We start from the raw sequence: 26512 nt of genomic DNA, 5'->3' as shown, positions 1-26512 counted from the left end.
TCGGTTTCACATAAAATGCTTTGATGAGACTATAAAATTGTTCCCAGGTGCATGCCACTCACATTTATAATCAAATATATATTCTGGCCAGGGTTCAGTTGATTTCTACGCTGCCCTTTGGCCATAAGGGGCCCACAAGGTGGCTTACAGAGTCATAAAAATAATGTAAACATCAATTGTAAAATTAATATATAAACATAAGAACATAAGAAGAGCCTTGCTTGATCAGACTAGAGGCCCATCTCATCCATTGTGCTTTTCTCCCAGTGGCAAACCTGGTGTCTATGGGAAGCCAAGAAGATAGGGACCTGTTATGAACAAATACAAAAGAGGCCAGATATTCAAACAACATATATTTATTGATCAAATCCTTTGTTGCCGTATCAAAGGTCTGCCTGCTCCCAGCCCTTCCAGTTTGGGAACAAGTAATGGATTAGAAATGTATTCCTCATGCAAGGTCATTTTTCAAAGCGCTCTTCAAACAGGTATGTGGTCTTCAGTATCATTTTCCCCAACTTCTTGTTGCTGTCAAGCAACATATTTGATAGTTATGAAACTGAGGAAATAATATCACTAGCTAAGTCCAGACAGAGAGGTCCCCCAACTGTGTTTATATGGGCCATGATAAAAAATCAAGTGGGTTGGATCCAGAGCAGTGTAAGCAGACTACTTTGAAGTATAACAGCAAAGAGCCTTCACAAGCAGATACTTGAGTGTTTTTCCAAAACAAATGCTTTGACAAGCGTTTGTTAAGAATTACAGTGAACACTGACATAATGCCCTACAGTCATGTGTCCAAAAACATAACTGAGCATATGCAGCTGTCTTAGTTAAACTGCTGCTCAATTTAGCCCAGCATTTTGTCTCCTCCGATTGGCAGCCGTTTTCCAAAGTCTCAAGGCAGGAGGCCCCCTTTCAGTCCTGCTACTTGAAAGCGTTTGCACTGAATATTCCCAGGACTCACTGCATGCAAAGCCAATATGAGCTGTAAGCACTCCTCCTTCATGTCAAAGTGTACCTTGTATGCATACAGTGGGAAGCGAACCACTGTATTGCACATTAAAAGGTAAAGGGACCCCTGACAGTTAAGTCCAGTTGCAAAAGACTCTGGGGTTGCGGCGCTCATTTCGCTTTATTGGCCGAGAGAGCCTGCGTACAGCTTCCGGGTCATGTGGCCAGCATGACTAAGCTACTTCTGGCGAAACAAGAGCAGCGCACAGAAATGCCGTTTACCTTCCCGCCGGAGCGGTACCTATTTATCTACTTGCACTTTGACGTGCTTTCAAACTACTAGGTTGGCAGGAGCAGGGACTGAGCAACGGACGCTCACCCTGTCATGAGGATTCAAACCGCCAACCTTCCGATCGGCAAGCCCGAGGCACAGTGGTTTAGACCACAGCGCCACCCGCGTCGTGTATTGCACATTATCTTTCCAAAAAAGCCAATGCAAAGTGTGTTCCCTTGCAAAGACGCAAGGAAGCCTGTGTCTGGGCAGTCAGACTATGCCCCTTCATAGTTTTAAGTGGCTGGCAAGAGCCGTTCTCTATATTTCAGTATTCCACTTGATAATTGAATGGTGGCTTCTTTGTGGCTCTGCTGATTTTAAGAACAAGATAATAGTGCCTCCAACCAGATGCAGAACCTCAAATAAAAATGGAGGGATTTTAAACCTCCATTAATTGGGTATAAAAGCATGGGCACGCAAAATACCTGAGAATGTATGAGATCTGACCATCAACAGCTTTTGTCTCAAAGAAGTCTCAAAGAAATGGAGAGCAGCAGTCTCCTTATTCATCTGATAAATAGCCTACTTAATGTCTTGTCGGGGGTGCTCCCCAGACCTTCCCCATCTCCTGCTCATGTAAGTACCTCACCCCTTTCCTGGTACCTCTCAGGTCCTATCATGGCTGGAAATTTACAAGATCACATCACATGTTACGGCTTGTGCAACAGCGGCAAGAATAATCACAAGCCGCACACATTTTGTGGGATGATAGTGCAGGTAAGCACAGCTGGCAGTGGCATTAGGGAAAGCATTGGTTGGGAACCACCCAAAGCCCCCTTTCAGAGATGGCCAGTGTCTGATCCTGACACGGTGCAGGCCAGGCATCAGGGATCTGGGGAGGGATTGCTGCAATGTCAGGCCTCTCCAGGGGAACTCCAGGCTTTCTGTCCAAGCCCCCTCCCCCTATATTTGTTAACAGGCATTGCTGTCAGGTGATGGTACACGAGATATTGGAAGGTATACAGATGAACAAGCTCTTGATAATACTGTGAGGCCAGAGCAGTTCAAGGGATTGTGCTGGTACAGTATTTGTCATAAGGCAACGGTCCTTTGATCTCAGTTTCTGCTGGGTGGTCCACTGCTGTCAGTGCATAGCTGTTGCAAGTTGGGGGTTAAGGTGCTGAGCTATGCTTTTGGAATTTGTCTCACTCCCCAATAAGTTAAATATTTGCTAGCAGCTCCTCTGCTAAAATTCATTCTTGAAACGAAATCTGACTTCACAGACCAGGAAAGAGAACGTGGAGTATACATTATAAGCCTCAAAAGGAATCTCCAAAGAATATTACAGAAATTTGCTAAACCGTATTATAGATTTGTTGGTTAATTAGGAGAGCAAGACTATTTGACTTCATGTGTTATCCCACATCTCCCCCGTTTGAAGCAGGTTACACAATAAGCAAGCAAGTAACATGATTTAAAACTAAAAATTAGAATTAGGCAGATTATGTAGCACCTGCTTTGAGGGTTTTATTTTACACTTGAGCGGTATTTTGTGAAATAAAATAATAAAATAAACAAATAACCATATAGCAACTAGAAGGGGCCATTCTGACAACAGAAAGGTGTGGGGCACTAGGTGGATCTAGCACTTTCCCCTGAAAATCAAATACTAAGAGAAACTCAGACTGTTACAAAAATCCTTCCTATTCCCTCGGCCGTTGTTATTCCTTAAGGCAGGGATGGTGAGGTTGTGGCCCTCAGGGATGAAGGCAGTTGCTGTCCAACATCTGGAGGGTCACAGCTTTCCCATCCCTGGTGTAAGAAAAACTGTAGTACCGTATCATTACACACATCCAGGGGAAGGAGGATCTCTTAAATAATAAATAATAATAAATTTTATTTATACCCCACCCTCCCCAGCCAAGACTGGGCTCAGGGTGGCTAACACCAGATATAAACACAATTGATTAAAATACAACTTAAAAACTAGATTCAAGTACAACATTAAAATTATATCTTGATATAAACCACACTCTCTGTTGTACTCGCATAAAGAAAGAGCCTGAGACACACAATTGGTTCATTAATGGCATAATGCAATGCTTAATTCCCTGCTTTACATCTTGGTCACCTCAGATAAGCCACTCTCTCAATCTGAGCCTTATCCAACATGGGAATTATAATACTGCTCTACCTTACAAGGTTCTTGAACAGATTACACAAAGATAAGATATGCAAAGCACTTCAAACATTCAAAAATGCTACATAAATGTGAAATATTATTATAAGTAGCAACTGAAACCTTTTTAAAGTCCATAGTACAAACCTATGAGGCAAATTCTCTTCCTTTCTTGCAGTCTTTATGCTTATCCTCAAGAAGATTTGATTTCTTTTATTGCTGCATTGATTCTCACTAGGGATTTTAAAGCCCCCCCCCTTTAATCTTAAGGAGAATTACATTCAACTGTTTCAAAAATGGCTTTGCCCTTGGTTTGCAGTTGTCATTTATTCTAGCGTCGTGAGTTTGGGGGTGGGGGTGGGGAGAGGGGTTAGGCTGTATGCCTGAGTCCCTTCTAATTCCTGGATCCAGCAAGGGTTCAATTGTTGGACTAGCCACACCAGCCTCTTGGTGATGGCCCCCTAAGTATAGGTTGTTAAGGTAACATAGGATGTGGGTCTTTGTCAGAGGGCAAAGAGTTGCCCCCTCCCGCAACCGGCTGGTAGTTAGAAGGACAAAAGGGAGAGCTGAGTTGTGTGAGAGCTGGGCTAGAGGCACAAGCATAGCTGTCAACTTTCAGATTTGAAAATAAGGGATCAGCAGCCTCACCTGTCCCGGGGACAGTCTACGGGATAGCTAACAATCCGGGATAGCAGCGGGAAATGGCACTGGAATAAGTGAATTTCCTGCAAAAAAAGGGAAGGTTGACAGCTATGAACACAAGGCAGGCAGAAGCCCAGGAAGGAGAGACATGCTTGATTTCTGCTGGAATCCAAGGCTATGGCTATGGGAGAAACAAGACTTTCTGCTCATACGTTACTGGCACTGAAGAAGGAATATGAGCATGTGAACTTCTTACCCAGAGATCTGCTGTGTCTAGTGTGTTTCCCACTGAACACGCTAGCTGGTTTTCAAACTATTTTAACAATAACAAAAATTAAGGCTCCATGTTTGGGCTGCTGAACACAAACTGTTTTATTAACTGGGTTTTGCACTGCTCCGTGGTTGGGAAGAGAGGGAAGGGGAAGCTTAGAGGCTGGGTTGCACTTCAAAGGAGAGGGCACAATTAATTCAGTGTGCCTGAAGACAACACATCTGGGATCATTGAAAATGGAGAACAATTTGGTTTGAACCAGTAAGTCACGTTGCTTAAGTGCTTTGTCATGAAGAGAATCCCTTCCAAAACTGCGTACATGGGAAACGGCAGAGTTGGATTAAAAGGAGAGCCTAGGGAATATGTAAGGAGTGTGCAAAACGTCAGTGTCCCCTGTCAAACAGGTCATCTCTTAGCCCCATGGCCCACCCACAACTTGAAATCATTCTTCAGCTCTGGATCCACAAAGGCCAGCTGCCCAGTCTGACCACAAAGAATGCACTGGTGGGCCAGAGATTCTGGTTTGATTAAGGGAAAGATAGCAGAGTCTACTTATTACATTTGCACCTCACTCATTGTCCAGAGAGCTCAGGGTTAGTGTACATGGGATTTTGGCAGGCCCAGCTCCAGTCAAACTGGGACGAAAAAAGAGGTGAAATGAGGCAAGCGCCAGTGGCAGCAGGAGGGAGGCTTGGAAGTCAGGGAGCATTCAAATCAAAATCTTCATTGTTTACCCAAAGACCTCCAGATAGTATGACCCAGTCTTCGTTACACTGTGCATTATGCTAAGTGTGTACTGTGCATCTATCTGCATATAAATATTCTTAAATCTCACTGCACACCAGGAGGGAAAAGTTAAACCTTCCACTGCAACCCCAGTGATACAAGCTGAGTCCTACAGGATCAGGCCAAAGTCCCATCCAGGGCAGCCCCTGGTCCTCCCAGTGGCTGGCCTATGGGAAGCCCCCAAGCAGCACCCAAACTCAGCAGCAGCAGCTGCCGCCTGCCCACCTGCAGATCACAGCAAATGTTTGCACAGAGGCAGACTGCCTCCCCCTGTGGAGATAGGATGCAGCCCTGAAAAAGGGTTCCTCAAATGAGGGCTGTGTGTGTGTGTGTTGCCCCTGTAATTAAATAAAGGAAGAACTCAGTTTTGTTATGTAATTGACAGAATGTCTACTTTAGCCCAAGAAGTGCCTTTGCAGGCCTGGCTGATTTCCATACATTGCCATCTTCTTTTCCCCAGACATGCCCAAATGTTGTTTGCTCCCACCTTAGGTATGCCTCTAATGGGCATGCCTTCTGTCATTCAGCAGTGCCGCAGCGCTCATTGGCTCATGCCTACCTATGTCCCGCCCTCCGTCGCCATTGGATCTGGTCTCTCCCGCCTGCCGGGTTGCTTCGCTCTGGTTATCAGCTGTTAGTACAGCTCAAGGGAGGATATTTATGGGTATGTAGTATCAAATGCAGGTCTAGCTTGGCTGCAAAAATGCACTATACATGTGTCAACATCCAACATTGGTTCATGTCCTTGGAATCATTGTTGTGCCTTGATGGTAAAATGGGATGCTTTCAGGAGAGATCAATGTTGGTTGTGTTGCTTAGTGTAATGGTTTTGGGGTTGTTCTTTTAGTGTGTTTGTATCTGGGACAAATTGCATTTATTTGCTTTGAATGGCACATTGATTGAAAACTGCTTTTGAAAACTCTGGCTATACATTCTGGAGGAGACTTAAACATAACTGGTGGTAGAAGACTTGCTTCCTCTTGTCTTCTCCTGCCTCCCTCAGTAATTTATCACAGCTTCTATGGCCTACATATAGTAGGAATATTTAAAATGTGAGTCATCATAGCATTGTCTTTTTTGCTCTTCAAAATATGGCAACCCTACAGTACCCTCCACCTCATTTAGCTTAATCTGGTATGTGGCATACAGGTTAATAATAGTTTAGAAAATTTTATTTATTATTGGTTAGTGATATATAAATCTTGCTGAAAACAATATAAATTTCCTCTTTAATGGAGGAGGCATGGACGTGGGTATGAGGGTGAAAAGCCGGCTGCAAATCAGGGCTGTGGAACAGAAATTGGCAATGGCTTCAGAAATAGGGTTGGGAAGGTGAAAAGTGAGCTCAGCAGTCGCATTGGGTCGGGAGGGGAAGCTGTGGGGGCTAATGTGGCGGGAATGGCAGAGGGGCTGGTGAGTGAAGTTAGCAGGGGTGCAGCCCCTATTAATAAAATACATAAATACATACCTGCAAGCAAATCACATGAAACAAAACGGAACTTACTTCTGAGCAAACATGTATGAGATTGCATTGTTAGAGACAGGTATGTCTCTAGAATATGGTGAAACAAATTCCCAGTGTGAAAGTGACAATCTTAACGCAGTCTGGAGGAGACAGGTAGGGGGTACTTAAATATACCATTTGCAGCCATAATTTTGCACAAGTACACAGGTTTGTGGAACAGATGACTCTACTTCTAAGAGCCTGGCAAAAGTTGGAATAAATAAATTCTTGAAACAACTGGAAGAGCGTTGGAGAACAATGAATGTGGGCCATCTGCAAAAAAGCAAGTAAACAAAGTGGCAATCACAGAGTAAACAGAGTGTGGAAGCACCCAAGGAATGAGTTTTACTTAAGGTAAAAAAAGAAAAACCACATATGCAACTTCAATGCACAGTTAAGTCTCAGATTGTTTTCTGCAGACAGAAACTCGTTTTGCAAGGGGCAACATCGGAGGCTGCTTTTTCCCAGAGCAATCAGCCAGTTATATAGGCACGGTGCACATGTGGGAGCCATATATGTGATGAACTGCAGGACTGTGTGATAAACTGTATTTAGCTTGCTCCTTTCAGTTCCTCATTTGACCTCTGCCCACTCCACTGCTTCCCCAGGCATTCTTTCTAACATTCCTGCCCCTTGGGTGGTTTCAAGCAGCTACTATTAAAGCAACACACATCATGCACCAGAGAAATGTTTCCTCCTTGAGCTGACTTTGGCAGAAAGCAAAGCCACTTCAGGGCAGATTTGAGAAACTAATACTGCGAAAAACCTTAAGCTGTATGGGCATTTATTTTTGCTGTTAATTAAGAACGCCACTCAACAAGTGTTGGAGGATGTCTTTACATGCTAAGTCTTAACAATCGTCAGGCTGTGAGTGAACAAACACTCTCTGACTCCCATTTCTATGATTGGACTCTGTCACTGCATGTGTGTCGGTTTCAAGATGCTAGTCCCTATGTTTAAGGTGTTATGCTCCAGGCCATACTTGCGCAATTCCCTTTTTGTGCTCTCTCTGCTCCCTTCAAATACATCTTCTGTCACTCTCACTTTGTTCCCTTCTCCCAGTATCACGCCTGTGCCTCTAGTAGGGATGGGGAACAAATTAATTGCAGTTCACAATTAAAGGTGAACTTACCAAAATTCACACTTTTTGAAACAAAATGCAAACCGAAACACATCCATCAAAATTCGCACTTACAATGCTGTTCTTGGGCCAAGGGCTAAAACGTATATATTGGGCCAAGGGTTAAAACATATATATTAGTGAAAAGAACATACAAAAATGCATTATGTTGGGGAAATGGGTATATTTGTCAAAATTTCATGTAAAAAATACGTTTATTAGGAGAAATTTGCATCAAATGCTGATGCATTTTCATGAGGATTTTTTTAAAGAGCCCAACAAATCATAAATTGTTGTGGAAATGTGGAAAAATGATTAGAAAAATGAGAACGGAAATTGTCAGATTCTCCCATCCCTACTCTTTAGTTCATGCTCAAGTGCTTGTGTGCATGCACTTTTCATGATTAACATATCTGGACTGCAGGATCATACACCTTTGAGAGCCATGTCAGTGAGCCTGCCCTGCAGGTGCTTGAATTAGGGCCTCCTCGACTGTGGCTCCATAATTATGGCACTCAATTCCTTCTGAGATTAGACAAGCTGCTTGCCTTATGTCAATTAAGTAGATCATTAAAGGTCATTCTTTCACTGTGGCCTTCAATGGTTAATATAAACTGGGAGTACAAACGATGGCTGTTACACTGGTTTTATTATGAAAGAGATATTTTAAAATGCTTTTATATTGTATTTTGATTTGTATTTGTACATATGTTAGCTGCTTTGTGGCATATGTTTTCAAAAGGAATTATAAATCCTTTAAACAAATATATTCAATAAAGAAATAATTTCTGCCCATTTGAATGAATTCTTAGCTTGTCCCTAAACCCAATGCAGAAATTGAAGTTTCCTGCACGGAAATTGTACAGGAAGGAGAAGGCCCTTGAAAGTATGTAGCACTTTTGTAGAAAGGTAGGGTATAAATTAATAATAATAACAATGAATAGCAATGAGTATGCCATGGCTTTTGGTTCTTGGGATGTCGTTCAGGGGTCCTCTGTGCCTTGAAGTACCAGGGGGATTATGGATTGACACATTCCAAGCAAAATCTGAAAAATGAAATGTGCAAGGTGATGGGAAATAAGACATCATACTGGCAACACTGGAAGGCTCAAGTGTTCAAGAAGCTTGTCAGTACATTTTTAACATGCTACTCTCTGCGGTTTTGGAAGAATTGCAAATGTTTGCTGTGATGACATTTTCATTAATGAGCTTCCACTTTGCTCACAAGGGAATATAAACCAGTTGTCCCCAGTGGAACACACACACACACACACACCATGAATGCAAGGCATTTGCAATAAGCACTTACAGCCCAATCCTATGCACATTTACCTGGAAGTAAATCCTATTTTGTTCAATGGGATTTCCCCCTCAGTCATTGTGAAAGAATCACAGGCTTGAACAACATTATGCATTCTTCACGATGACATTTCAAATTGAAAACCTACATATGCTAGAGTGTACACTTCGCTTTCTGAACTCTCGAGATTGCCTTCTGTCTTCTGCTTTATTAACCGTACTCTTGTGGGAGTCTGTCCATCACCATGGTTAGTGACTATTACTTACAGCTGCAGCAGCAACAATAGAGGTAGTTGTACAGCACTTAAAGACGTGCTTCAAATGTTAGTCCCTGTCTGACTCAACGGCAAGGGTATCCAACATGGTGCCCTCTAGATGTTGTTGAATTATAGCTCCCATTGTCCCTTGCCCATGGCCATGTTGGCTGAGGCTGATGGGAACTAGAATCCTTCAACAGCTGGAGGCACCATGGTGGGTACCCTGATGTATTAACACAATGCAGCCAGGGCAGGGGTGGATCTACTATGAAACTAACTAAACTTTTGTCCACATTGCTTTTTTTTGGGGGGGGGGGTCCAGTAGACCTAGTTTGAGTCACTTTGATTTTAGTCAAAATGATTACTTTTTTTGTTTTATATATTTAAACAATCCCAAAGTTGTCAGTCAGTAGCACAGATGTTGTAAAGGTGTGATCTGTTGTGAAACAACCCCATTGAGGAAGATAGCAGTGGTTACCCAGACCTCATTGCTGGTTGCAAAGAAGCCCCCGTAACAGCTGAAGCTTCAGGGCCCATGGAGGTTGTTTCAAGCTATGGCGCTGCTTTCACTCTTTCACCATAAGCCATACAGCAGACTTCAAGTTCAACACCACAAGTCAACACTCCATTCCTCAGATGTTTTTAAAGCAAAGACAACATGAGAGAGAAATTGTTCTGAGAGGTTTCTGAGACCCCCTTGTTCTGACACCTGGAACCATATCCCATTCCCTTAAAACATTCAAAAATCACATAAAAAGTAATGATCACTGAATGTTTTTTGACTAGCTGGAAGATGTCCTTTGACGTTGATAATGATCTTTGCTTTCTTGTATGGAGGATAGAGAGGGTGGAGTGTGTGTGGAGAAATGAGCCAAGGGTACATGGGTAAAAACTACATCTGTTGCCCTGTCCACTTTTGCCTCTGGTTCCACCGACCACAGACATATGGCCTCAGAAAGTTGGGCTGTATAAAGAACAGGGAACACAAGTAACCCACAAGATGACGGACCCCAGAATGCATTTTTCTCCTCTTGGGAACAGCAGTTCAAAGCTACACAGTGAAGACACTGTAACTCTCAGGTTGCAGTCCTTGGGAGTCAGCCTCATTGAGGTCAGAAGGCATCGCTTCCAGATAAAATGCATAGGCTCAAGTTATAAGTCATATTGCTATTGTGCAGAAATATGTAAATATGTCAGTATTTCTCTGAAAATTCTTACTAATGCCAAGCTGCACAGTACATAAGCTAAACTTGCTTACTGTGGAGGTTGCATAAAACACAAATGAGAATTCTGGAGGCAGAGGGCTTTTTCAGTTGGGGGTGGTCTGACTAAGACATGACTAAGATTAATATAGGGGAAAGTATAGTAAGCAGTAGCACACCCCAGTGTTTCTGCAAACAACTGGCACGATGTAACTTTTAGAAAGTCAAGTGACTAATATAGGCATCACTGACAACTTTGCGTGGCATGGATTTTCCAGCCTTTTATATTTATAGTGTGTAGGCTTAACATGATGAAAAGTTCTATGAAAAGCTATCAAGTGAGCTGGGAATGCAGCAGCAAAGGAAGCAGCAAAAGTTTAGTAGGATGAGAAAGGGAGGAACAGCAATATTATTTTCCACCATGTTGCACAAGAGGTTTTTGCTGTAGTAAAATACAATTGTTCTCACCCATGCAGAGAGGCTGGGAGAAAGGGCCCATGAGCCTTCCTTCTTTGCACCAGTCAAGTGTCTGTGTAAGACTGTGTGAGGTGGCTCAAAAGACAATAAAATAGGCAATGTCTATGCAACAGAAACCAAGCTAAGAAAGTCACCACACACGACATGTTACACATGGGGCTGTCTCTGAAGATGGTTCGGAAACTTCAGCTGCAGAATTTGGTTGGCCAGGGCAAGATGGGCATGTTGTTCAATGTCAGTGAAGTAAATTATCAGGACAAAATGGTGCCCCTGCCACAGAAGCTGACTGTAGTGGCAGCTCAATCCTACTTCAAGACTGATGATTGAACAGCAATCTCCACCATGCTTGAAGAGGGCAAGCTAATTCAGGGGCATAGGGCTGGCCATGCAGCACACACAGCTCGGCTTTCCAATACTTCCCCACCATTTCCAGAATCTGCTGCCTGAGGCAACTGACTCACTCTATCTAATGGGAGGGCCGGCCCTACAAATTATTGGATTCGAGCTTCTAATCTTTCTTCTGCTGGCCTCTTGCAAAGCACCTTGAAGCAGTCACCTTACTCAGCAGGAGACAATAACATACAAAAATGAGTTGCATTAGAAGAAATTGCCTGCAAAGATGTGCACATGCTGAAGTGCATACAGAAATGTGTTTATTGGGAGAAATTTGCACTATAATACAAAAGAGTTTTCATGGGGGATTTCTTCCTCCAATGCAAATTGCTGCAGAATTGTGGAGAACTGAAATTCAGTCTGAAAAAATTAAAATTGTCAGAACCAAAATTGACATATCCTTCCACCCCTACTTAGCAGATTCCAAAGAGGGTCACAATTTTCCATATTTCAGTTTCTCCCTTTGTATGCATGACTCATCCCCAGATTTCAGCAACATAGGACAACTTCCAAACACGTGTAAGTAGATACACACACGTGTGAAATTCCCCAATCCATTACACGTTTGTAAGTTCAGTGACATACAATATGCTCAGTTAGCTGCTGTGACCAGGAGCAGAAGCTCCTGGGGCTGAACTGATCCAGGAAGTCTCCCAACCTTCCACTTACTTTGCTGCCAAGAACAGATGGAGAAGTATTCTTGGATTCAGTGAATTTTGTCCTCACTTCCTCCCATGCAACTGAGGGTAGTTCTGGCTGTGACACAAATTTATTTCATGTCTTATTTTGGGTGTCTTATGTCAGATGCCTGTCATATACTCGCTTGTTTTAAATTAGTATGTTGTCCATATAATATCACAACAAAAGATCATAAAAATCCTCCTGCTGGAAATAGTTTCTGCAGGATTGCAGAGGAAGTTCAGAATGTGGGTAGGTTGCAGAATTCAGCTGACTTCTTGATAATCTCAGCCATCATTTTATTAAAAGCAAGTTTCTATCTCTCATTAGGGACACGGGTGGCGCTGTGGGTTAAACCACAGAGCCTGGGACTTGCCAATCACAATGTCAGCGGTTCAGATCCCCGCGACGGGGTGAGCTCCCGTTGTTCGGTCCCTGCTCCTGCCAACCTAGCAGTTCGAAAGCACATCAAAGTGCAAGTAGATAAATAGGTACCGCTCCGGTGGGAAGGTAAACGGCATTTCCGTGCGCTGCTCTGGTTCGCCAGAAGCGGCTTAGTCATGCTGGCCACATGACCCAGAAGCTGTACACCGGCTCCCTTGGCCAATAAAGCGAGATGAGCGCCGCAACCCCAGTCGGCCACGACTGGACCTAATGGTCAGAGGTCCCTTTACCTTTACCTTACTCTATCTCTAATTGGTATGAAGATATGTTGGAAGTTGAATGAGTTGAAGGATCTAAGGGTCTGAGCTGGCTACAAGTTTAACCTAAGTCAAGAGTGTGATGCAACAGCAATAAAAAATCAAAAAATGAAATGCTATTCTAGGCTGCATCAGCAGGAGTATACTGTCCTGATCAAAGGAAGTAATAGCACTGCTTTCTTCTGCCTTGGTCATACCTGAAGTGCTGTGTCCAGTTCTGGGTGGATATTGACAAACTGGAATGTGTGCAGAGGAGGGTGACCAGAATGACAAGGAATAGTTGAGGGTACTGAGAATGTTTAGTTTGGTAAAGAGGAGACTGAGAGGAGATATGATATCCATCTTCAAATTTCTAAAAGGCTGTCATATGTAAGATGGAGCAAGCTTGGAACAGACTCCCTCAGAAGGTGGTGGACTCTAATCAGAAAGGGGCTAGAATCAGACCAAAGATAAAATAAGTTGGAAATATTTAATCTGAACAAAGAGATTTTGAAAATATGCCGACTCTGAAAAAACTGAAATACGAAGAAAAAATGAAGTATGAATGTAATACAGCAATTTATAAATGCAAATAATATTGGCTTGGCAAATTAACCGTTACCAATAAAGCATACATAATGTGAAGTCCTAAACTGCATCATCCTGAAACTTCCACCAGTTCAAGCTAGTTAAAAGTTCTCAGCCTTCAAGAAGTTTAACCCACAGATTAAGGAGCAGCGGGAGGGGAGATTATAGCTACCAGTCCAAGCAGAGAGCCAATGAGCTGGCTTCTGGAGAATCAGGTGTGAAGTTTAGAAAGATGATTCCAGGACCCCCAGTGTATAGGATCCAGAATGGCTACAATTAGGAAACAAGTTAATCTAAAAATATAGTGGGAATGTTTACATTTGGAATAAAGGCATCTGAGCCTCACAAGGGAATTAACAGAAAGTAAAATGAAAATTAAAAGAGTGTTAGGGGGGAATAAAAACCCATAAAACCTGCATCTATTCAAAACAGAAAGACTAGCTCAGAGGACCTGACCAAGAGCAGCTTCGAACATTGAAGAAGTGAGATGCTCCCAGCAAAGGAGAAGACAAAAAGGAAGCTTTAGAATAAACAGAAATCCATTAGAAAAACATGAAACTAAGCAGAAAGAACGAAAAGTGTGATCTAGCACTGAGTTCAGTCTCTTTCTGACCCCCATTGATACTTCAGTTTTCTGCTTCTCATTTGTCTTATTCTCTGTACCCACTTTTCCTCAGTAATATTCAGTCTTGTATTGTGAAATTCAGGTCCTGGGAGAAACACCTGCAAGAAACAGATTTCCATTGTTTTAGGGGTTGATGTGATCCAAGCCTTATCGGACTACAGGGAGTCTCAACGAAGGTCAACCAGCGCTGCTAGCCACATTGAGTAACAAATCCTGTATCTTCTCCACTCTGGTGTATTATCTTAGCTCAGCTGAGGCCTTGTCAGCATTTCTGCTTCTCACACTTGAGAGAGAAAAATATTTCTGCCTTCAGGTCAGGCATTCTGGCTTGCTTCAGTCCTGAGCCAAAGCTGCTTCATCTATTGCACTCTGCAGGATCTGGAGTGATCCCTTTCACCATGCACACCGATTTGCCCCCAAACTCAGGTCAGTAACAATCAGTGCCTTATATAGCACCCATCAAGAAAATCCACATTTGATCACCCTATTACCATTTTTTAAGTGCCATACTTGCTTTTTATGCAGGGTTCAATAAACAGTGAAACATTTCCGCCTTCTAAGATTCACATCCTTTATTGAATTATAATTATAATCCAACAGTGCCATCCACTGCCTCTCTAAATAATATTTCCTTAGATACTCCTTCATCAGACCTCCTGTGATAACTGAGCGCTAAGAATGGGACATGGTAGATCTAAGAAAGCAAAATATCCAGGCAGCAAGGCAACTGCGTGTGGGAGTGCTGACAGAGCTGTCCAAAGGGGTTTTTTTAGAGGAAGATGATGTAAGTTCAGAGAAGCCCCATACACCAGGCCACATTTGGTCCTCGTGAAACTTATTTATGTATGTGCCATTTAATAGAATACAAATCTCTAAGTGGTTTACACAAAAACTCTAAAAATGCAAAAACATTCAGTAAAAATTCCTTAAAAATAAGATACAATTGCATTGTGTTTTTATTTGCAAAATAAAACTGGACAGTGTACAAACCAAAAGCAAAATGAAGCATCAGAGTCCAGGAAAGCTTGGGTAAACATATCACTTTTAAAGAGGCATTTAAGAGTCATTAGTTCCTCTGCCTCATGAGGCTGGCGGGAATTGTGGAGGGAGGGTGATGTCATCAAGAAGGCCTGCTTCTGCGTTGCCACTAAATAATAATGCCCTGGTCATGGAGTGACCAGCAGGGGCTGGGAAGATCTTTAAAGATTAGCTTCATCTGTTCTGGGAAGAGGAGACTGGCTGCTGGTCACCTGAGTATCCTAAGTTGTTTAAGGCTTTAGATGTTGACAAAACTTTGAACTTGAGTTAACAGGCAGTCAATGCAGATCTTTCCAGAGTGGTGCAATATGTGTGATGCCAGATGTCCTACTAAGCACACAGGCGCAAGGGTAGCCTTGCCTACAGTAAATTACAGTAGTCTAATATTGAGGCTATACCCTGTCCAGGAATAGGGGTAGTTGGTGCACCAACCCAAGTTGCTCATGGGCACTCTCAAGCCAATGAGGTCACCTGGGCCTCTAGTAAAAGCAGTGGATCTAGAAGCACCCCCAAACAAGGCAGCACAATGGGTGCGTCTCAAAAGTCATGCTAAAATGAGACACCGATTCCTTCATCTTCTAGAAGGTAGGACTGGAAAGGTCAGCTTCCCAGTTAGGCATGTGACCCTCCCTCCCAGCCTCGAATGTGAAGATGCCCTCAAAGTCCTCCACATCAGTCCAGGAGCCTCTGCGACACCATGTCATCCCACTGTCAGATTTAGAAGTGGCTTCTTGTGTGCTGGTATTTTCCTGGCATGTCACAAAGTCAGAAAAATCTTGACGCATTCCAGTTTGGCTTTAGGTCTAGTTTGGGGACAGAATTGGATTTGGTCACCATGGTGTGCAATACTGTTGATTCTCCAGGATGTCTCAGCAGCTTTCAACACCATTGATCACCATATCCTCCTAGACTGTCTATGTGAGTTGGGTGGGCAGCATGTCACCGTGATTTCACGTCTACTTTAGGAATCACTTCCACTTGTCCTGAAGCTTGAGGAACAATTGGACAGAAATTGATGTATTATTTCCCCCCGAATCAGAGGCCTACCAGAGAATCAAGAAGGGGAAGATATGGCCCAATTCTTAGATACCTTAACTATAAATACCCTCCTGTCAATAGCAGATGTGGAGAGGGAGAGTCCCTGGAGGCCAAAGCAGAACTGGTGAAGTCCCAAAAGATATCGTCATCTGCTTCAAGCATTATAGACTCAAAGATGCCATATGTAAAGCACTCCATAACACCAGGGACTTAAAATATAAAGGATACAGTGGTGCCTCGGGTTAAGTACTTAATTTGTTCTGGAGGGCCGTTCTTAACCTGAAACGGTTCTTAACCTGAAGCAACACTTTAGCTAATGGGGCCTCCCGCTGCTGCAGCGCCACCATCACGCGATTTCTGTTCTCATCCTGAAGCAAAGTTCTTAACCCGAGGTACTATTTCTGGGTTAGTGGAGTCTGTAACCTGAAGCGTATGTAACCCGAGGTACCACTGTATTTCAGTCCTGACGCTCTTGCCCAGTGACATGAGTTTTGTCCTTATACAGCTGCCTTGAAGGAGGTTGGCATTGTCTAGCACTGGGGCTTTCCTTTCAAACTTATTGTCTAGCACAAAGGGAGACAGTGGATGACAAGTGACAACCAACAAGCTGAAAATATGCTAAAAGACCTTCAACTTTCAGCATCAGTGAACCTGGCTGACAATGCTCCTCCCACCAACTCAGGAAAAGGGAATCCCCCTTGGAACACCAAGCGAAATAAGAAAAGCAAGACTTCACACAATTGATCACAATGCGCTCTGTATTATTCACCTATCAAGAATGCAGTTGTCCACTCTCAAAATATTTAAGGTAATTTGTGTTTGTGCTTATGACCCCCATCGTGGGAAGGAGGCCTTGGAGAAAAGCTAATAGCCCCCACTTGTCCCTAAGTTTGCCTAGGCATTGGGCAGCAGATCTTCACTGTTTTCATGATTCTGCAGAAGTGCAGTTCTCTGTTCCCAAGGCAGTTAAAGGTTCTCCGTTTGACAAGATTAGTTCTGTTTTATGTTTTTATAGTTACCAATTATCGTACTTTTACGTCTATAATATGCCCCCATGTATAAGATGCCCCCTATTTTGGGGAACTCAAATTTAAGAAAATGAGGGGAGATGGCACAGAGTTGTTGAGCTTTCTTTTTGAAGATGATTGCCCAGGGTTGTTGGGCTTTTTTTTAGGGGGGAGTGCCGAAAATCGCACATGTCGCAAAATCTGCCTCCCGTCTGTCCCATCACCGGCAGAAGCTGTGAATCGCCTGCCCAACTACCAGAGCGTCAGCCAATCAACACCACCCATTGACACAGCAACAAATAACACGTACAGTAGCCGGTGACAGCCGCGGCGGCAACCAATCAAACGTCCACCCTATGCACTACCCATGTATAAGACGACCCCCCCACACACATTTTTAAGCGTGATTTTTAAAGATAATAACATAGTTTTATACACAGAAAAGTATGGTATGTTAGTCCAGTATCTAGCAAAAGCCTCCAGGAAGACCCAAGTTTACAAGCTGTTCCAGGCTTTGTCACAGTTGCAAAACCATTTGCTGATCTCCCAGCACAGACAGTGCTCCTTAAAAATCCTCTCGTTCATTGTTAAAGGCCTGGGCTCAAGAGTAGAAAGAGCTCAAACTGAGGCTGCCCTATGGGGAGAGCACCCAGACATACAGTAATTATGTTACAGGAAACTCATCAATGCAAATCCTCAAAGTCACCATTACTAAAGGGACGGTGGCTCAGTGAGCAACTGTCTGAACTTGCCTCTTCCAAAAGTGGCTATCCTTTTCTGTAAGCAATGTCCATTTCAGATAAGAGATTCTATAGCAGAACCAAATGGCAGATTTTTGTTAGAGGCTCAGTTGTGCTATGAATTTCACTCTGGCCTGCATATTTGTACCAAATTCTGGCCACAAGGACTCATGAGCAACTAATATCACAGGGCACTGTGCAAATAGCTCAGTTGGCAGAGCTTGAGACTCTTAATCTCAGGGCTGTGGGTTCGATCTCCACATTGGACACATGACTCCTGTACTGCAGGGGTTGGACTAGAAGATACTCGTGGTCCCTTCCAACTCTTGATTCTATGAAATAAATACATATTAGCAATTAGAATTTAGCACTGCTCACGGTGGCTTTAAATATCTTGGCATCGAGTTAACATCAGATCATAAGCAGCTTAGTCGCAGAAACTATAAGCACCTGCTCAAAGGTATTTCTGAAGAATTGGCAAAATGGAAACATTTAAATCTCAGTTGGATTAGCAGGATAGCTGTGATTAAAATGTCTATTCTTCCAAAGTTTTCATAATTTTTTTTCAGGTTTTGCCCATTTCTATTTCCTTCTCTGTGTTTAAGAAGTGGCAACGGCTAATTCTATTTGTTTCATCGGGGGGGGGGGGGGTCTAGAATAAATTACTTTTCTTTTCCTTGAACGAGGAACCACTTTAAACATGGCTTCTCCCAAAGAATTCTGGGAGTTGTAGCTTGGTAAGGGTGCTGAGAGCTTTTAGGAGGCCCCTATTCACCTCCCAGAGTTACAGTTCCTAGAAGTTTTAACAGTTCAACCACCTTTTCAGGAAACTCTTAAGAGTTTGTTGCAGTAGGCAACATTTTTTAATTAAAAAATATTCTATTTATAACAGCTGTACCTCCCCTGCGGTAAATTTCTCTAACCCTTGAATCATCCATATCATAGGCACCAGCTAACAACCTCTCTCTGGAAGCTTTCCAGCATTCCAGTATGCAGGCATATTGACTATTGTATATTCCGTCATAATGAATAAGAATTTTAGTTAGTGGTTCTATTCATGTCTCCAGCAAACAAAAAATGCAAACACCCGCCCATTTCAGAAACAAGGGGAATTCTGGGGAAATCAGAGTTTATGCTCTGCCTGACCACCTTGGCTTCACGATGCATTCATTTGAAATTATGGCTGCAACAAATATTTACCAGCTTTTGCTTAAGGTGAAACTAAAATGAGAAAATGTGTTGCATTGTGCAGCCTCTTATTTGACACTGGAGGAAAGTATCATAGTTTGAAGAAAATTGAAAGTAGGTGATTGTGAGCAACTCCTGTATCTAAATATATACATTATGGAAGGGAGAAATCTATTATTTTCCCTTTCCTCCCACGCCAGTTATTCCCTAATGAGCATCCCTGCCAATACATACCATGGCCATACCTCTTGTCATAGCTACTTGGGAGGGAAATGTTTCTCTGCCACCTGCCTCTTCAGCTGGCATGGGGAGAGGTGCGCCACACCTCTGTTGATGTAGAGTATGCGCAATGAGTTCCCCCACAGAAGGAGAGACTGACCCATTCCCTGTCACTCTTTGCACGAGGGAGAGCCATACGCATACCCTGGCATGTACACAGAGCACTTTCTCAGATTTGGCTCCTACACCTGAGGCCTCCTATCCATGCTGTCAACAGTCGTATGGGCGGGAGTTTGTGCAAACTGTAATTGTTTCTGATATCCAGTAATAATATACTTGGGGCTTCTCTTTGCGTCTTATACAAAACATCACCTCTCCTTTGCTTGTGAGCTCCAGGTAGTTAAACAAAATGGCTACAATCATCATATCAAACCATTTATGAAAGCTAAGGAGGAAACCACTGGAAATGCAACAGCAGGGCTCCTTCAGTTTTTAACTTAACAAAATTAACTCTTATCAGTAAGTCAGTTAAGCAAGGGTGGTGGTGGAGCTGTTGCTTAGCAACCAGGCAGACATGCATGATGTTTGCTGCGATAGTACATGCACTGATTGGCTGTGTAGTTCTCTTTTTTTTATATAAATATTTATTAAGCATTTTTTAAAACAATCAAAGACATAGGTAATAACATAGTATTTTCAAATATCCATGTTTCATGCACCTCCTTGGACTTCCTCACAGCTCTTGCTCCTGCATTCTAGACTTATAAATTTTGCTAGCAAATTATTAAATTAGTTCCATTCATATGATAAAATTTCCCCAAATTAATTCTCAAATTTCGGAATTTAAAATCACACTTATAAAGTACTTAATTATACAATACTGTTTAACCAAAATTTATCTTTTCTTCCAATTACGCTTAAATTTATGTTTTTTATGTTTGGTTTGTTGAAGCCATGTTGTTACTAATCTTACATCTTTCTTAACATTCATACAATTTACAATATTTTTGTAAGATTGGCTGTGTAGTTCTCAGGAAGCATTTGTTTTGTATACTTTGGTTGAAGGTCTCCCTGCTATGTACAAGGTCTGAAGTGAGCAAGGCAAAACCTCCCTGCTCCTTTCTCTTTAAATCGTGCACTGTTCTTGATCAGTTTTCCCTGAGTAAAGTGTTGCCAGGACTTTTCTCTCTGGACTTTTAGTTAGCACCTAAATAACGGAAATAAAACAAGAGAAATAGGGAAAACCTCATGCCTAAAACACAAAAATGAAATGCCACAGAATGCAGGAAGCTCACCATATTCTCAATCAAACAGCTGCAGAACAACAAATCTATTAATCTGAAGAAGTGTGCATGCACATGAAAGCTCATACCAATAACAAACTTAGTTGGTCTCTAAGGTGCTACTGGAAGGAATTTTTTATTTTGTTTCGACTATGGCAGACCAACACCTACCAATTACCTACCTGTAACTACCAATTACCTACCTGTAACTAAATCTATTAATGTTACCATTAACAGAGCAGACAGAGCTGATCAGTGTCTCTTTCAAAGGCCCTTACAGAAAGAAGCCAGGCAGTGGGAGGACATTACAAAAAGTATGAAATAAGCCTTCCTTTGGAGATTACAGAGCTGACTACCAAGTAGGGATAGAGTTCACAGTCATGTACCTGTTAGGTTTTCTGTTCTTGTGGTCTCTGTTATGTAGTGAAGTTTCACCCTGGGCCAGCAGGGGGATACTGTATATAGTTTTCACTCAGGTCTGTAGATAGTTTTCACTCAGGTCCACGTCAGTTATTTTAGGCGGGAAACGCTGGGCTGTTGTTGCTACAATGTTGACAGCCGGCTGCCTATAAAAGCAGGCCGGCTGAGCTGTTTGCAGTCAGTTCTATTCCAGCTTACAAAATAAAGAGCTACTTGGAGAAATCGCTGTGTCGTCTGCTATGTCAACCGACAACTTAACACTGGCAACGAGGATGGGATCGATGGACATCAGACCACAGCCAGATGCGGCCAGCCTCTGAACTGAGCTGAATCACAGAGCTGAATCACAGAGCGAAATCACTGAGCGAAATCACTGGACAGAACCAATTCAGAGCTGACTGTTCTGGCTAAGAGCACTGTGTTCCATCCATCGCCCTTCACGCCGGCATCGGAATGATGGCTTCACTTGTGCCTCTACCGCCGTTTGCGCCAGCCTCTGAATCATGGGACTCCTACCTCGCTCGGTTCGACTGCTACCTCCAAGCCAACGAGCTGACAGCAGTATCAAAGGATCGGAAGCGGGGCCTATTCCTCAGCCTCTGTGGGCCTGAGGTGTTTGAGACGGCCCGAGCATTGGTTGCGCCTGAAGCAGTCCAGGCAACACCATGGGACACGATCCAAGAGAAGCTCCGCAACCACTACGCACCAAAGCCGTCCAAGATTGCTGCCCGCCATGCGTTCTACCACCGGAATCAGGCAGAGGGGGAGTCAATCAACAACTACACCACCGCCCTGCGACAGGCTGCTATGCACTGTGAGTTCCGAGACTTAGACGATGCCCTGATGGATCGAATCGTCTGCGGGGTCCGGGACATCCATCTGCAACGGCGTCTCCTCGCCAAGCCAGACCTCACGCTACAGAAAGCCATTGAGGAGGCTGTGGCCTCAGAAGCTGCTGAACGCTCGTACCAGGTGGCACTCAAAGACGGACGCTTGTGGTGACGGCACATAGACCAGCTTAGGCGCAGGGTTGGGGACTTGGACACTACCGTGGTGCCCCCAACTGCGCTTGCGGCTCCAGAAGAGACACGTACAGATGGCGAGGCCCCACCTACACCTCCCTCGCAAACTGCCAGCGTGGAGCCGAACCAAGCCGCTTCAGAGGGTTTGCCAGACTTACCACAGACTCAGACCACTCCACTTGCGGAGGCTCCACCCACAGCAGCGGATCCAGGGGAGTTGGTTCCAACGCCACCTAGGGTCGCACCACAGCCTCAGCAAGAACTGTGTGGCCCTCCGGACTTGGCTACCAGTCCCCGGCGGTCTGGCAGAGTTCCCAAGCGCCCAACTTATTTAAAGGACTATGTTGTTGGACATGTATCACTGTTGGTCTAAGTATGGGAAATGTAACCGATATGCTTTTGTGCCTAATTGAACCATTACGCGTAGTGCTGTATATAAGGAAACCATTACGATTGTAACTAACGCCTTATCTCGGTGGGGAGGGGTGTTATGTAGTGAAGTTTCACCCTGGGCCAGCAGGGGGATACTGTATATAGTTTTCACTCAGGTCTGTAGATAGTTTTCACTCAGGTCCACGTCAGTTATTTTAGGCGGGAAACGCTGGGCTGTTGTTGCTACAATGTTGACAGCCGGCTGCCTATAAAAGCAGGCCGGCTGAGCTGTTTGCAGTCAGTTCTATTCCAGCTTACAAAATAAAGAGCTACTTGGAGAAATCGCTGTGTCATCTGCTATGTCAACCCACAACTTAACAGTCTCCTGGTGTGAACTTGGTTCATTTCAGTCCACAGCTTGTGAAAATCATGTTCGTTCAGCCCACAAAAATGCAAAAATGATGCAACTGACATATGTTCTCCAGACTGTAAGTGCTCCTTGTGCAATGGATTTTGCTATTTGCAATTCTGCTACTGCGGAATCATTTCCTGCTTTCACCTTTCCATTTGCATACCCTGGGGGGAGGGGGTATTATGATTTGTTTGCCTTGCAATGTCTTTGTTCTTGTTTTTGTGCAACACCAACAGAGCAATCGTCTGGTCCCTTTTGAATCCACACCTGCAGATATTTTTGCTTCCTAATTTGGTCTCCACAAAAGAATTTGATGACGACTGACTCACGTGTCCTTTGAAGAATAAGAAGCCCAAAGCAGGGGTGGGACAACATGGTCTTGTTTTGTTTTGTTTTTGTTTCCTGCCTGGCTTGCTCATTCATCAATCCTCAGTTGTTCAGTTGGTCCTAAGGGGGGGGGTCCTGGGGGGAGGGGTTACACTGAGGACTGTCACATAATACCCCTGGTTTGCATCTTTTTTCATGTATGTGGTTTACTTTAATCATTGTAGTGATCTATTTTTTCTTCAATCTACTTCCCAACCCCCAACCCTGTCTGGTCTTGATACTTTTTTCCTCAGGCCACAGGCCTGGGCAACCCTGACTTTCCAGACAAGTGATCCTCTAAATTGATAGACTTTCCTCAAGTCCCATCCCTTCTCTCACACCCTCCATTCCTCTGGTACCATTAAACATTATTACATCACAGAGAGATACATGGTAGGAGACAGCGTTAGAAACATAACAATTAACGTTAACGGATACTGTCATCGCCTCAATTAAATGCAATTATAATTGCACAACCTGTTTTGATGTCAGGTCTCTAGTGCTGCTGGAATGTGCATTCCCTTGAACTCTGCCAAGTGCCATCCCTTTGATGAGCGTCATCTAATGCTTGGTGGCTTTTTTTTATTAGCCTGCTTGAAATGGGATGTGTTTGTCTTCTGTTTATTTATTTTAAAAAAAAAATTTACAACAATACAGAAACATAAAACCAAACAATAAAATAATTAAAAATTAAAAGTAAATTAAAAGCAAAATAAGAAATTAAAAACAGACTATTGTGGGGGTGCACTCTATAGATCAGGTGGAACCTAAGTTTTCAGCAAGAGTTTAGCACAGAAGGCACCCTCTGAATCTCTGTTGGCAGGCTGCTCCACAGGACTGGGCCCATGACCCTAAAGACCTGGTTTCTTCTTGTTGTCGAACGAACCTCACCAACTCAGGGAATGACTGGAGACACTCCTGCAGATTATATCAGTGATCCACCTGGAATATAAAGGTTCAGGCAATCCCTGAGGTATCCTGGACTTTGTAAATCAATAAAGGACCATTGAATCAGTAGCAGATGGGCAGCTTTGAACCAGTAGCTAGTAAGACTGCTTCAACAATGCTGCCCCTTGTTCTTGACCAGAAGATCCCATCAGCAATCTGGCTGCAGCAGTCTACACCAGCTGGAACTTCTGAACCAGACCCAAAGGCAGCCCCACATAGACACATGGCAGTAATCTAGCAGTTGTTCACAAGCCATAGCACAAAAGGTATAGCAATATGATATGGGATGTTGAGGAGGGGTAGTACCTCAGGGGGGTGACACCTTGTGCTCCTTCTGGGGTAGTTTGTCCACAATTAGTCCCCACCCTGCTTCCAGAACTAAGCCACTTTCCCACATGTCCACCACATATGTTGATCAGTGCACAATGGTTTGGAGTCTTAATATGGGCTAACAATGCAGACGTCAGATACCTTTCCCCCCCAATATTTAAAGTGCTACCTCCTTTGAGGAAGTTGAGACAGATTTAAATGGAAATTCCCCCCTCCACTGAAGTCCAGACATCTTCATTGATAGGAATCTGCCAGTCACCTTCCCACATCTGTCTCAGGCCCTCAGCTGTACCCATATCTGTTAAGACTGGCATGCTATGCCGTCTAGACACTGTGTCTAGTACATATTTCTGAGGAGTGTGTTAAATGCAAGAACAAGAGGCATCCCTCCTGCTCATTCCACAACCACATACGGATATGCTTTGTGTTCCAGACCCAGGATCCAGATGATCTGGATACAACCACTTTGCATCTTAAATGCAAGGCCCTTTCAGGAATGTCAAAGGACATCTACAATACCTCATGGAAAATCATGCTTGCTTGGCTTCTGAAAAAAAGAATTCCTTCTGTGTGTGGGTAGGCAAAAACAAATCATAAATATGCAAAGCTTTTCAAATGTTGAGTCCTAAAAAGCTTCATTTTCCCAACTCTGAATAATGCTACGGCCTGATTCTGTGCTTAGCTCAAGTTGCCGGTACCTAAATCCCTGTTCCGTGCAAAGTAGGTGGCTGCTCTTCCTGACTTCTTTGGATTCCCCCAAAATCTCAAACTTCCGTGCAATTTGGGCTGAGCCCTTGAAGCTGAGCAGAAAAGCCAGGAGTGGAGCCAGCAGCAGTCAGGATGAATATTTCCAAGGCAGTGTTTGTGATTTCACATTATATAAAAAGCATTATATAAAGTTCTCATTAGTGTTAGTTACATTCACAGTTTTTCCCACCTTAATCATTCTAGCTGAAGGGCCAGCTGGTTCAGCCTCTTGCCTTGTTTTCATAGCAAGGCTTGGATCAAAGGGGCTGCCTACTATTGGGGTGTTTGGGACCAAGTGTGCTCTGGTCAGCTCACCCTGAAAGTGGAGCGCAGAAAAACACTTTGGGACTCTGCACCCCTTTCTTCTTAGAATCTTTCCCCCCTTGCCGTGGTTTTGAGTCAGCTGCTCATTCCCTTTGCAATTCACCTGGAGGGAAATGGGAGTCAGCTTCTTTGTGGGCTTTTGTGTACGCCAGCTTCTCCTGGCTAGGATTAGTTGCCCAGTTGCTGACTTGCCAGTGAAATTTGCATCTCCCTGGCATGACATCTCTCCAGAACTCTGGCTTAACCTAAAAAAGAAAAGGGAAAAGGCTGTTTTGCAAATGAAGTCATCTGCTACCATTTAATTACAAACTGGTTGACACTTCCTTTCTTATTGTTTCATTTTCTCACTAAACAGCCACCCATTGGAACAGAATTGTAGTCTAAATTCCCACAGTGGCTCAGGCAGGTAGTCATGAGACTCTGCCTGAGGCTGTATTTTCATAAGTGCTCAGAGAAGCCTACACCTTTATAATTTCTTCCACCCCAGATGGCTGTGTACACACTGTGCATCCAGCACTCCCCTCCCCCGCTGGTTTGAACACACAACATTAGCCTTAATCCATATTATTATTATTATTATTATTATTATTATTATTATTATTATTATCATTATTATTATTATTATTATTATTATTGGTTAAATTTATACTGCACTATACCAGGAGGTCTCAGGGTGGTTCACAGAACAAAATCAAAATATAAAACCACAAATATATAATCTGAATAAAAGCAACAACCCAGTAACCACCCCCCAAGGAAAAAACACCCCACGTTTTAAAAGTGCAGTCAAATCAATCAGAGCCCTGGTTAAAAAGGAATGCTTTTCCCTGATGCCTAAGGTGTATAATGAAGGCACCAGGCAAACCTCCCTGGGGAGAGTATTCCACAAATGGGGAGCCACTGCAGAGAAGGCCCTGTTCTCGTGTTGCCACCATCCGAACCTCTTGAGGAGGGGGCACACAGAGGAGGGCCTCAGAAGATGATCTCAGGGTCTGGGTAGGTTCATAGGGGGAAAGGTGGTCTTTTAGGTATTGTGGTCCTGAGCCGTTTAAGGCTTTATAGGTCAAAACCAGCACTTTGAATTGGGCATGGAAACTAATAGGTAGCTAGTGCAATTGGACCAGGATCGGTG

The 26512-nt window shown here is 43.4% G+C and overlaps 1 long non-coding RNA gene across 1 annotated transcript; it reads right to left on the bottom strand.

The window, feature by feature from the left end:
* Window positions 1–215: 215 nt before the first annotated feature.
* Window positions 216–22689, bottom strand: LOC307199698. The gene is made up of 3 exons (XR_013832138.1): window positions 22628–22689; window positions 20826–20842; window positions 216–308 (listed from the first exon to the last, which is right to left on the bottom strand). It is a non-coding gene; the product is annotated as an uncharacterized lncRNA (long non-coding RNA).
* Between the last annotated feature and the right edge of the window lie 3823 nt (window positions 22690–26512).

The sequence above is a fragment of the Podarcis cretensis genome, assembly GCF_951804945.1.
Source record: "Podarcis cretensis genome assembly, chromosome: 12".
Classification (NCBI taxonomy): Eukaryota; Metazoa; Chordata; class Lepidosauria; order Squamata; family Lacertidae; genus Podarcis; species Podarcis cretensis.
Note: the sequence above shows the minus strand (reverse complement) of the source record. Positions and strands in the feature narration are given on the sequence as shown.